The 12799-nt window shown below is 35.9% G+C and overlaps 1 long non-coding RNA gene across 3 annotated transcripts in view; it reads left to right on the forward strand.

Moving 5' to 3' along the window:
• The first annotated feature begins 652 nt into the window (after window positions 1-652).
• The window catches only part of LOC127519304 (uncharacterized), a 37062-nt gene continuing 24915 nt past the window's right edge, over window positions 653-12799 (forward strand). Inside the window, exons 1-3 of one of the 3 annotated variants that reach the window (XR_007931775.1) lie at window positions 653-1381; window positions 6907-7014; window positions 9646-9712. This is a non-coding gene — a long non-coding RNA (uncharacterized LOC127519304). The remainder of the gene's footprint in view (window positions 1382-6906; window positions 7015-9645; window positions 9713-12799) is intronic. The other 2 variants (XR_007931773.1, XR_007931774.1) reach the window with 2 other exon arrangements.

Genomic DNA, 12799 nt, shown 5'->3' on the forward strand with positions numbered 1-12799 from the left:
AGCATGGTTTGTGTAACATTAGCAACACATTATTAGCTGTTTGATAACATTGTCAAGCAAAACGCTAATAATATTACTGTTATGTGTTTGACGTTGTAAAAAGCTATACCATTGTGCAGCGTTTACATGAGAAAGTTGACCGAGTGGATCTCGTCTGAGCTTGTGAGAGTGAGTGAAGGCGGGGCTAATTATCATATTCATAGATCCATGTTTAATAAATGAGGCAAGGGTGTAGAGTTACATTCTAGCTATTTTAAGGCATTAAGAATTTTTTTTCACAGGACAAAAAAACATTTAAATAAGTAATTTTGTTGATCAAAGATGAGTTTTAAGGGATAAAATTATTGACTACAGGGGGACTTTAATAGAAAAATGCAATCATGTCAAGTGACACATTTTAAGATAAAACAGCTTGCCATAAAACAGCAACGCGTCCAGACAAATCGCTCAGGTTCTGGAGTTAAATATCTTATATCTCTTCAGGCAAGTTTGGTAATACCGTGATGTAAATGCAAATTCTTTGTTTACATTGTTAAGTTATCACAAGGATGTGACTTGATCCTCCAATGTTAGTCCAAACAACAGTTGTTGGTTTTTTTGTGGTTTGTAAGTAACCACAAAAAAGTGTTGCCTAAACTGGGGGGAAATGGTGTAGGGTTTACTTAGAAACCGTTTCAATCAGAAATTGCTCAATTTCACAATAATTACAAAGAAATCGCAAGTAACACACTGAATTAAACGTGAAATTTGGAGACTGAAATATAATATTTTGCGCCCCAAAAATCTTTTAACCCCTTGAAAGTGTAGGGGTTGTAGTCCTATAATTTTGAATGAAAACATTTAGGCTAAGTGAAACAAATGTGAGCATTTACACTTGTTTCCATCAATGGGAGTCTATCTCTGTGGTCTCCCCTTTACACAGAGCTCCATTGGACAATTCCATCTGATGAAGTTGAAAAGGCGAATCAACCTGTTCCACACCAGAGCCGCTGCGCCTGCTCTCCTCTCCGAACCTGATCAAGACAATCTGCCTTTCTCTAGATGATCGCTCGTGATGTCTTTAGCTCGTATGTTTGTAAATCATTCGCGGGAAATGTCAGTGCAGGAGATTCCATCAAAACCCAAAGGTCTGCTCGGATGGTAGAGCATCCATGCGCCTCAGTGGACTGTTGCGAATTGAGCTGCTTTTGCGCTGGCTGCTGAAATGCAGTCTCTCATATCACCAGTGACTAAGGCTATCCTTGTAGCTCTGTTTATTTTTGCAATTTTGCTCATCCTGTATGTAATACTGTGGTATATATGCAGAGACGTGGACTGTGATCACGGCATTTGATTTTGGAGATCGAAGCTGCAGATCAGCGGAGAAGTCAGGGTGACCCCGGTAAGTCCGTCGGCATGCCCTTCCTTCATTAACACGTTATCTTTCTTGCATCGCGAAATAACAGTGGATAGAAATCATTATGTGTGAGTTATGCATCGTTCGTTTTCCATTACATCCATTATATCTCACTATTGAGCGCTTGAATGATAGAAATGTCACTCTGCAATGACTCCAAGCATCATCATCTTGTTAATTACGAATGAAACGACACGCAAGCGATCGTTTATTTAGGAAAAAGAATGCATTAGTTATCCATTGCGCCCACGAACCAATTTTGGATCCACGCACGTTCTGGGAATGGTATAGTTATTAAAAAAAGAATATTCCTAGAATTTTGGGACGTGATGAATCGGTTCCAGAAATAATCAAACGCGGACCATGCACTAACGTTAAGGTATACCGATAAAATCGCCAGAGCATAAAAGGTGAAGGAAGTCCAATTTTATTTTCCAAGCATTTCCAAGATTCCACTGTCGAAAACAAGTTAAACAAAAGTCCAACGCAAGCAAACAGCATCTTCACAAATTAATCAATTCTTATCCAATTTTGCATCTACTATAATGTTGCAATCGATTGTTTTTTTAACTGTAGGCTACTAATATGTGGCCATTGTTTTGGTTTTCAATACATATTGGATCCTTACATATATTGTTTGCAAGTAAACGTTCCTCTTTTCCTGGCACTGACCGCAGCTTTGCAGCAGTTCATTGCAGTCTTTGAACTTGGAAAAAGCGTTTCATTCATTCAGCTCTGGGACTTGAGATAGAGAGCGTGTCGAGGGTAATGGTTTTTCTGCTTCCCATAGAGATCGTGAACAACACTCTACTTTAGTGTCCGATATTGTTGTCTTAATTTAATAATCCTTAAACGCGTGCCTTTAATCTCTCGGTTAATGAACATTATAGTTGAGGCGCTCTAAACTCTAAGTGAACCATGCATATTTTTATGCTCTACATGCTCACATTATTGGTTAAAATGGCCATTATGGGTTGTGAAGGAGAACTCAAGGGCAGATGCAAATTGCCACCACTGCAGTGTATTTGAGGAGCGCACTGTTGAACTCATCTCAGGGTTCACAAACACTGGCGTTTCATATCACAGACAGTTATGCATTTACATCAGTCGCTTTGCCAAATAGATCTGTCAAAGTTGGGCGAATTTATTCATGCAGATGTCAAATCAAGTCTTTTTGAGTGAGAAAACTGAGCAAAAGGCATGAATAGATCTCTGCTGTAATGGTTAATTTTATTGTCATTCCCAGAGTGGGCTGGAATGGGAACAGACAGAAGTGTCACAGTGAAAGTGCATCCCCAAACAAATCATATCAAATGCTCCTGCTGGTCCACCGCTCCACAACTGTCTGTCTGTCACTCAGCAGGTTTTGATGGTCATGTGGGGAATTCACTTGATCTGAATTCTTTTATTCGGTTCTTAGAAGGAAACACACTAGTATGGCAATGCTTTGTAATGCAGTCTTATGAGGGAAACCTTGCTGTAGCCGTGCATCACTGTAATGTCATTCTGCTTACATTCTCATCTCAATTCAGAGCATGCATTAGTAATCGGATGATCTGGTATTATATTGGAATTCTGGGTACAATTTTTTTAACGTTGTGGGTCAAAACGACTCTAATACTTCAATACAATTCACGAAAAATCATTCTATTTAAAAAAAATCAGGTAAAAACACTAAACCTTTAATGCTAATATTTCTCGCACATTATAACAAAAATAAACATGAGAAAAAATATTTTTAAAACTGTATTTAAGAACTATTTACTAAAAAAAGAATACTATAAATAGTATTAGAATAGTATAAATAGTACACTCTAAAAATGCTGGGTTGTTTAAACCCATGTTTGGGTCAAATATGGACAAACCCAACCACTGGTTTAAATTATACAGTTTAAACCTAGGTTAATTTAAACCTGTGTTTGGGTCAAATATGGACAAACCCAACTGCTGGTTTAAATTAAAAAGTTTAAACCTAAGTTAATTAAAACCAGTGGTTGGGTTTGTCCATATTTGACCCAAACATGGGTTTAAATTAACCTATGTTTAAACTTTTTAATTTAAACCGATGACTGGGTTTGTCCATATTTGACCCAACCATTGATTTAAATTAACCTAGGTTTAAACTGTATAATTTAAACCAATGGCTGGATTTGTCCATATTTGACCCAAACATGGGTTTAAATTAACCTAGGTTTAAAATGTTTAATTTAAACCAATGGCTGGATTTGTCCATATTTGACCCAAACATGGGTTTAAATTAACCTAGGTTTAAAATGTTTAATTTAAACCAGCGGCTGGATTTGTCCATATTTGACCCAAACATGGGTTTTAATAAACCTAGGTTCAAACTTTCTACCAACGGCTGGGTTTGTCCATATTTGACCCAACCCGACATTTGATTCCCAGCGGAACTAACATTCCTGAAATGATAGAAATGTAAGCCTTCAATGCTCTGTACGTTTCTTTGGATAAAAGTGTCTGCCAAAAGCATGAATGTAAATTTACATACCTCAGAGGGTAGTTGAGAAACTGACATAAAAAATACATTATTTTTTAAATGTTTATTTTTCCAGCTTAGGACGATTGCCAAAATGAAATCTTTCCTTCCAGTCAAGGCCTTATAAAGTGATATTTCATTGAGATTGGACTATTGGAATTCATTGTATTTAGGGGTCTTTCAGTCTTGTCTTTCTCATCTCCACTTGATCCAAAATGCTGCGTCCAGACTTTTAACGGGTACTAGAAAGAGGGAAAGTATTACACCTGTATTAGTTAGTTTGCATTGGCTCCCCGTTGAGTATCGAATCCAGTTTGAGACTTTATTGACTTTATTGTTTATAAGTCTTTGAATGGTTTTGCACAACACTATTTATCTGATCTTCTTACTTACCATCAGAACAGGTCTTAAAGGTCATCTAATACCCTGTTGCTGTCTGTATCTATAAGACGCGTTTAAAACTTAAGGAGGATTATGCTTTTTCGGTGGCAGTACCTTGGATATGGAATAGCTTGCCCTCGTACTTACTGTACGATCTTCCTATACAGGTTTTTAAATCTTCCCTTAAGATGTATCAATTTAAATTGGCTTATGAGTTATGAGGCTCATGAAACAAATTCAGCTATAAGCAGCTCTATAGAAGACAATAGTGTCATTATTCAGCCCAATTCAGTTTCGTTCTCATCTGATAGTGTCAGTGCAGTCAAATCGATAATATTACTGGATATTAAGTGTGTAACTATGAAAGCCAGTCACCATCTGACCGGACGACCGGAAGTGAGGTGGAGTCTGTTTAAATTCTTGCCCTTGACAAGGCAGGGAGGTTGTGTTTGGCCAGATGGAGGAGGAGGCATCAGAGATAAGGAACTCCTGGAAACGTAATCGAGTGGCAATCATAGAAAGTGGGCCAGGAAGGGTTCTCTCGGGACGAATCTGAAGCAGTCCATGTTTCTCCGCCTGCGAAACCGCCAAACGCTCGCTTTCAGCTGTCAGTCGGATTCCTTCCACCCAAGCTGCTGTGTGACACAGGAGATATAATAAAGTCAGACATGGATGCGCCAAAGAAAAGGGTTTATAAATAGACGATATGAGTCAACTGTTATGTAAAGTGACATTTTGTGGAAACGGATGTAATCCAGATTTGAATTGGATTAGAAATGCTCTGTTTACATGGCCGGCAAATTTCATGCGGTTACATTGCACACATTTTTTGTTATTTAGCTACTGTTCAGAGAGAGGAAAAGTGGGTAACACTTTGATTCATATAGAATTGTTCTATAGTCTATATACTGTAGTACTTAATGCAATTACACCAGAATTAACTGTAATTAAATTACAGAAAAATTAAGAGTAATCCCTTACTTTTTCAAGGGAAAAGTAATTAAATCACAGTAAGTAAGATCCCTGTTCACACGGATTCGCAAAAACAACTAAAAACGCTGTATTCTGCTGCCAGGCCAGTAGATGGCAATGTCACTTTGTAAAGAAACTACGCGCCTATAGACTAAACATGTAACATGATATCACCGTTTTCACAAATTTGAGTTTTTTTAGTTTACACGGAGATGATAACAGTATCATTTCCAAAAAATGTGCACTTTGAAACCTGTTTTCAAAAGTTTGAGTTTTCAGGCCCCCAAAGCGCTGTTGTCGTGTAAATGAACGGCCAAAATGCATAAAAAGTTTTCCGTTTTTAGTTGAAAAAGGTGTTGCGTAAACTGCCCCTTAAATACACAGGACTTAATGACAAACTTAACCAGAACCAGGTGTGCAACATAATTAGTAACAAATGACAACAAATGAACAGCGGGAACGTTAGGAACAAAGGAAACAGGAACAGAACACAGGAAAACAATGTGATGCAAATGAAAACAGAGCATAAAACTGACACATATATAGAGCTTGGTGATATTATAGTTAAATTTTGCGATGATATAAACAATCAAGCAGCTGAGATTTTCTATATAGTATATATATCTCTTTACCGGAGTGTGTATGTGTCCAGGTAAGGTTGGGTATACAGTATATTAGTTATTAATTATTAATTAATTTGTGTTATTGATTCATTATGTGATGATATTAAGACCTGTTGTGACAAAAAAACCCACATCTTCACCCTTTATTCAAATATTATTATAGATTTTGCAGTCATATTGCATAGTTGTGCCTGGAGTCGATTGTTTTATTTGTGATAATAATAACACTATGAAACGCATATTTTATTTTCCAGATTAACACCTTAACCAAGTTTAGTGTTTTGTTCTTCCCTCAAATTTAAAATATCTAAAATATTTTCCTCATATTTTGATGGTTTAAAACTTGTAGGGTCATTAAAAACAAATATCCTCTTACTTTGGGCCAATACTGTCTTAGTGAATCAGTATTCTCAAGGTCATTGCAAAATATAAGTTTTCAGTTTTCTCTCAGCACATGCACTGAAAACATTCAATCATGAGAGTAATATTTGGAGCAAATGTGTGGCAAATTATTTGGCTTATGGCAAAGTCATCCTAAAACAGATAGTTCAGAAGAGACACTAGGAACGTAGTGTGACACCTGTGTAACGCTCTGCCTCTTGTTGCTTTAACAATGACTGGTAATGAACAGCATGGCATGGAAATGTTTTCTCTCTCTCTCCTAACTTGTCAGCGCACTTCTTGTGCATTCTGGCACTGAGGATAAACACAGTCATCCTGCATTTTCTGAGATGGCAGGCCTTTTGTCGTGGAACAGCTGGCACTGTAGATTCAGTAGCTGCGCAGGAAACTGTCAAGAGTGTTTTAGTACAGGAGTATGCATATATTCAACGAAAGTGAGCATCATGAAAGCCATTCGATTTCAATGTTTTTGTAAAAAAAATGGAACCAAACAGTTATCGGCCAAATATTATATGATTAATCAGCCTGATCTGCCTATTTCTACTATCTGGTCTAGATGTTATTCAATGTATGTAAGTTCAACCTATAATACCAGTTTAGGACTACAACATTTGCTTTGTTTTTATCTTTCACAGGTTTGCCTCAACAAAATGGCAAAGTTGCAATAGTGACGTGTGGCTCCAAAGGACTTGGATATGAGACGGTCAGACAGTTGACGAATTTGGGAATTTATGTCATATTAGGTAAAGTCTAGCCTTTCCATTATTTATTGTAATACAATCACCTGGCATTGAGCGCTGAGCCTCTGTTCTGCAGAAATGATGAAAGTCAGTTTTAAGCCTCAGAAAATGTTATTAGGACGTTAAAATGAGATCACGGTCTCTTCAGATGTACAAGTGTGGAATTGAGTCTGGCTTTGATTTATAACATGATTGTACAATTAAAAAAAACACTAAACTGACCATTTATCATTGAATTCCCAGTAAAATTACTATATTTGTGACATATACGGTTACTGTGATGTATATTATTTTGCTCTCCTAGTTAAAGGGTGGGTGGAAACATTGCAGTGAAGTTGCCTTTTGATGTTTCTGAAACAAATGTTAATCTGTGGTTATGAATATTCTATCAAAACGCAGCTCTTATCTATGACAGATGTCATGCCCGCTGATTGTTATCTGTTATAATGTGTTTGGGAGGAAGAGGTTTGATGATCATCTCTCACATCTGTGCTGTCTGCATGTGTCCGGCTGGAGCAAAGACTTCTCTCAGCTGCGCTTTAGGAGCTTTTTAATAAAACAGCAGATTCTAGACAGGACTGCGGTAAATTCAGAATTCAAGAAACTGCTCCCTTGAATTGAATTGAATTGAACTGAATTGAATTGATTGATTGAATTGAATTGAACTGAAGTGGCCACATGACACAAGACGTTGAATTAAATGACAGGAAGAGGAATTTACTAAATTCATGACTTTTATGAAAGTCATAATTTTGACTTTTTTAATCTCATAATTTTGATAATTATGACTTAGTATGCCATAATTTCTATTTATATTGACCTTTTATCTCATAATTAACTTAGTATGTCATAATTTCATAATTTTTGTCATGTCATAATTTTGACTTATGTCATAACTTTTTTGTTGTTGAAGATGTAGACATTTTTAAGCACTTTTATGAACGTCATAATTTTGACTTTTTATCTAATAATTTTGACTTTTTAATCTCATAATCATGACTTAGTCAGACTTTGTCATAATTCTTAGTATATCATAGTTTCAACTTTATCATAATTTCAAAATTTGTCATAATTTTGATTTTTTTGATATAATAATTATGACTTAGTATGTCATAATTTCTACTTTCTATCTCATTTCGACTTTTTTACTTGCCATAACTTTTTTAGTTGTTGAAGATGAAAGTCATAATTTTGACTTTTTTAACCTCATTTTGACTTTTTATTCTTAGAAAAACAGACAGTCATAATTATAACTTAGTATGTCATAATTTCAACTGTATCTCATAATTTCACATTTTCTGTCATAAATTTGTTTTTTTTTAATATCATAATTATTACTTTTAGTATGACAATTTCTACTTTTTATCTCATAATTATGACTTAGTATGTTTTCTTTTTATGACATAATTTCAAATTGTCAACTTTTTTGTTGAAGATCTAGACATTTCTAGACATTATGTCATTTTGATTTTTTAATCTCATATTTGAGATTAACAGATTAACAGACTTAGTCATAATTATGACTTAATCTCATAATTTAAAACAATCTCATAATTTTGACTTTTTAATATCATAATTATTACTTAGTATGTCATATTTATGACGTCAACTTTTTTTGTTGAATACATAGACATTTTTAAGCAGTTTTATGAGTCATAATTTAGACTTTTTCAATGTCATTTTTAATCTCATAATTATGTCTAAGAAACACAGACTTAGTCGTAATTATGACTTAGTATGTCATATCCTGATTTAAAATGTTATCATTTCAGCTTTTTAATATCATAATTATGACTTAGTATGTCATAATTTCTACATTTTATCTCATTTCGACTTTTATCTCATAATTATGATGTAGTTTTGTCATAATTATGACTTTAGTTAGTTTTTTTTTGTCATAGTTTGTCATAGATTATTTTCTTATTTTATATCATAGTAACTTATGTCATAACTTTTTTGAAGATGTAGACATATTGAAGCACTTTTATGACCTCTTAAGACAATCAAAGTACAGTTGGGTTTGTTCTGCTCCCTCAGCTTCAGCACAGTTAATAGGAGCAGATAATTAGGTTATACATTAAATTCCCAGAAGCCAGAAATATTACCTGGCAAATTACTGCCTTTGGGCTGTGTTCTTAATTACCAACTACTCTTATTAAGAATATGATAGTGAAGTTCTGTGTTGTTGTCATGATATCGATATGTTGATTATAAAACACACAGTCTGATTGGATGAGCTGCGTTTGACGTCGTTGCAAAATGCAGATGATTGATCTGATTTATTTACAGCATTTTTACGTTGTATGCGTGCATATTGTACATTTACCATGTAAAAGGTTTCAGTTTGTGGTCGATCAAAACGCTTTTTCAATGGCCACTGCAGATACCAATATCTACCGATAACAATAGAGCAAATGAGATGCATAAATAAATTATTTTGCACATATTATTCTCTATGATAATTGTAAAAATTCACACAAAAAAAACCAGACTGTCTAATCAGTCAGGTGGTCTCAAAATGGACAAATATCGAATGATTAATAAGTATGTCATTGTGCACCACATTACAAAGACCACATGCAATTATAATGTCATAAAACAATAGCTAATTGAGGCTTTTTGTTAAACTTTCAGTCTCACAATGAAAAGGAGGGTTTGGCTGCTGTGAAGAAGCTTTGTGAGGAGATCAGTGACGCTCAGGGTAAGTCAAGCTCTTCTATCTTTCACACATAAAGTGCAAAGATGTTACTGACCATCAGCGAGCTTCTATTCAGCTGTTTTGTGACGGACTCCCTCATATTGTTGCCTTCTGTAATGAAAGTATTGCTTGTGTAGGACATCACAGGGGATGTTTGTGCCAGTTTTCAGGTTGTGCAGCTGAAGGAGACGCAGAATGAATGCTAATGCAGGTCAGAATTGATTATGTTGAACTAACTAACAAAATGTCAAGCTAAAGAGAAGGTGAAGAAAAACATGCGTGGAGTGCATAGGATGTAATGCTTTCATGTTATTTGCAAACAATTATGATGTCCGAGCAGCCTGCCGTCTCTTCACCTAAACACGGTTTAAGAGGGAAACACAATGTGTCTGTAGTAAAAGAGTGTTATTTTACATATTGGCAATGTTTTTTGTGCATTTTGAACAAATCAAGTAGCAGAATACATTAATTCTTTCCAACTAGTGACAGTGATGTGGGTCCTGCTGTGTTCAACAGAGCAAGTTTGTTTTAAATCGTAGTTGCTTGAAGATGTGTTTGTGGTGTTTTCAGGTTGCCCGGCAATGCTTCTGTATGGACAAGCCTTAAAAGATTCATTCTAGGATTTAGTTAGTTATAAATCAGTCAGGAACATGCAGGTGGCCTCCCATGAGCCCCCTGCGGGCGTTTGCTAGAAAATGATGAGCTGCTGGATACAAAATAAAATCAATACGTTGCAATCAATGGACATTACTTAACCCTATAAAGCCTACTGTGTCGTATTTGTAGCTCATTTCTGAGGCCTCGAAATTATCAACATGAGCAAAAATGATGAAAACATGCTTTCTGTCGCCTGATTGATACACTAAAAATGCTGGGTTAAAAACAACCCAAGTTGGGTTGAAAATGGACAAACCCAGCGACTGGGTTGTTTTAATGCAGCGATTGGGTTAAATGTGTGCCCAACGTGCTGGTCAGTTTTATTTAACTCAACTATTATTTAAATTGTTGTTATGTCTATATGGCTGACTTAAAATGAACCCAGAATATGTTGGAAATGAAAAATCAGACACATAATTACTAGAGGAAACAATAATAATCAAAAGGTGAACATTAAGCAATTTGATAAGTGTTTATTGTTTAATTACTATTCATTAAACTTACTGATAAATGTTCATTTATTAAACATATTAATAAATGTTGATGTTGTGAAAACAACCCAACCGTTGGGTGAAAACAACCCATTTGATGGGTTAAAACAACCCAACCACTGGGTTAAAACAACCCAAGTTTAAAACAACCCAATTGCTGTGTAAACAACCCATTCACTGGGTTAAACCAACCCAACTGCTGGGTTAAAACAAAACAATCAATGGGTAAACAACCCAATCGCTGGGTTAAAACAACCCAATCGCTGGGTAAACAACCCAATTGAACGGTAAACAACCCAATCGCTGGGTTAAAACAACCCAATCAATGGTTTAAAACAACCCAAGGTTAAAACAACCCAATTGCTGTGTAAACAACCCATTCACTGGGTTAAACCAACCCAACTGCTGGGTTAAAACAAAACAATCAATGGGTAAACAACCCAATCGCTGTGTTAAAACAACCCAATCAATAGATTAAAACAACCCAATCGCTGGGTAAACAACCCAATCAAACGGTACACAACCCAATCGCTGGGTTAAAACAACCCAATCAATGGATTAAAACAACCCAAGGTTAAAACAACCCAATTGCTGTGTAAACAACCCATTCACTGGGTTAAACCAACCCAACTGCTGGTTTAAAACAAAACAATCAATGGGTAAACAACCCAATCGCTGGGTTAAAACAACCCAATCAATGGATTAAAACAACCCAATCGCTGGGTAAACAACCCAATCGCTGGGTAAACAACCCAATCGCTGGATTAAAACAACCCAATCAATGGATTAAAACAACCTAATCGCTGGGTAAACAACCCAATCGATGGGTAAACAACCCAATCAATGGATTAAAACAACCCAATCGATGGGTTAAAACAACCCAGTCAATGGATTAAAACAACCTAATCGCTGGGTAAACAACCCAATCGATGGGTAAACAACCCAATCAATGGATTAAAACAACCCAATCGATGGGTAAACAACCCAATCGAACGGTAAACAACCCAATCGCTGGATTAAAACAACCCAATCAATAGATTAAAACAACCCAATCGCTGGGTTAAAACAACCCAATCAATGGATTAAAACAACCTAATCGCTGGGTAAACAACCCAATCGATGGGTAAACAACCCAATCAATGGATTAAAACAACCCAATCGATGGGTTAAAACAACCCAGTCAATGGATTAAAACAACCTAATCGCTGGGTAAACAACCCAATCGATGGGTAAACAACCCAATCGAACGGTAAACAACCCAATCGCTGGATTAAAACAACCCAATCAATAGATTAAAACAACCCAATCGCTGGGTTAAAACAACCCAACCACTGGGTTAAAACAACCCAACTGGGTTTGTCCATTTTCAACCCAGCATTTTTTAGAGTGTAGTTTAGAGGTTTTTTTAGCAAGTAAAAGTCTTTTAGTATAATTGTGAAAACGTTCGCCTTCAGCTCATGCTTAAAACAACCCAATCGCTGGGTTTGAACCCAACTTGGGTTGTTATTTTAAGTAGGAGGAGGTAACTGGCAAACGATCGACGTAAACTTTAATCCCAAAATGAACAAACAAGAAAGTGAAAGTAAAAGGACGACTAAACAAAAACAAAATTGCAACTTAAAATGTCCCAGGCCTGATTCTCTCTCATCTTCCACTGTTGCCACTCTTCCTTTTATCCTTCTGAACTCAAGACTAGTGTTTTGCGGAGGTGTTGCTCATTAACATTCACCTCACTGGCTCCCGCGGCTCTCGGCCCAGCCCACCGCATATACATTTTATATAAAATCATACTTCACACTGCAGAAGCAAGTAGTAAGCTTATTATGTAGTATCAATATAGTATGCAAATGTATATACATATAAATTTGTATGAATATATCTATATGCAGATGCATATTATATGCATTTAAATGTATATGCATATACATTCACATACTATACA

The sequence above is a fragment of the Ctenopharyngodon idella genome, chromosome 9 (genome assembly GCF_019924925.1).
Source record: "Ctenopharyngodon idella isolate HZGC_01 chromosome 9, HZGC01, whole genome shotgun sequence".
Lineage (NCBI taxonomy): Eukaryota > Metazoa > Chordata > Actinopteri > Cypriniformes > Xenocyprididae > Ctenopharyngodon > Ctenopharyngodon idella.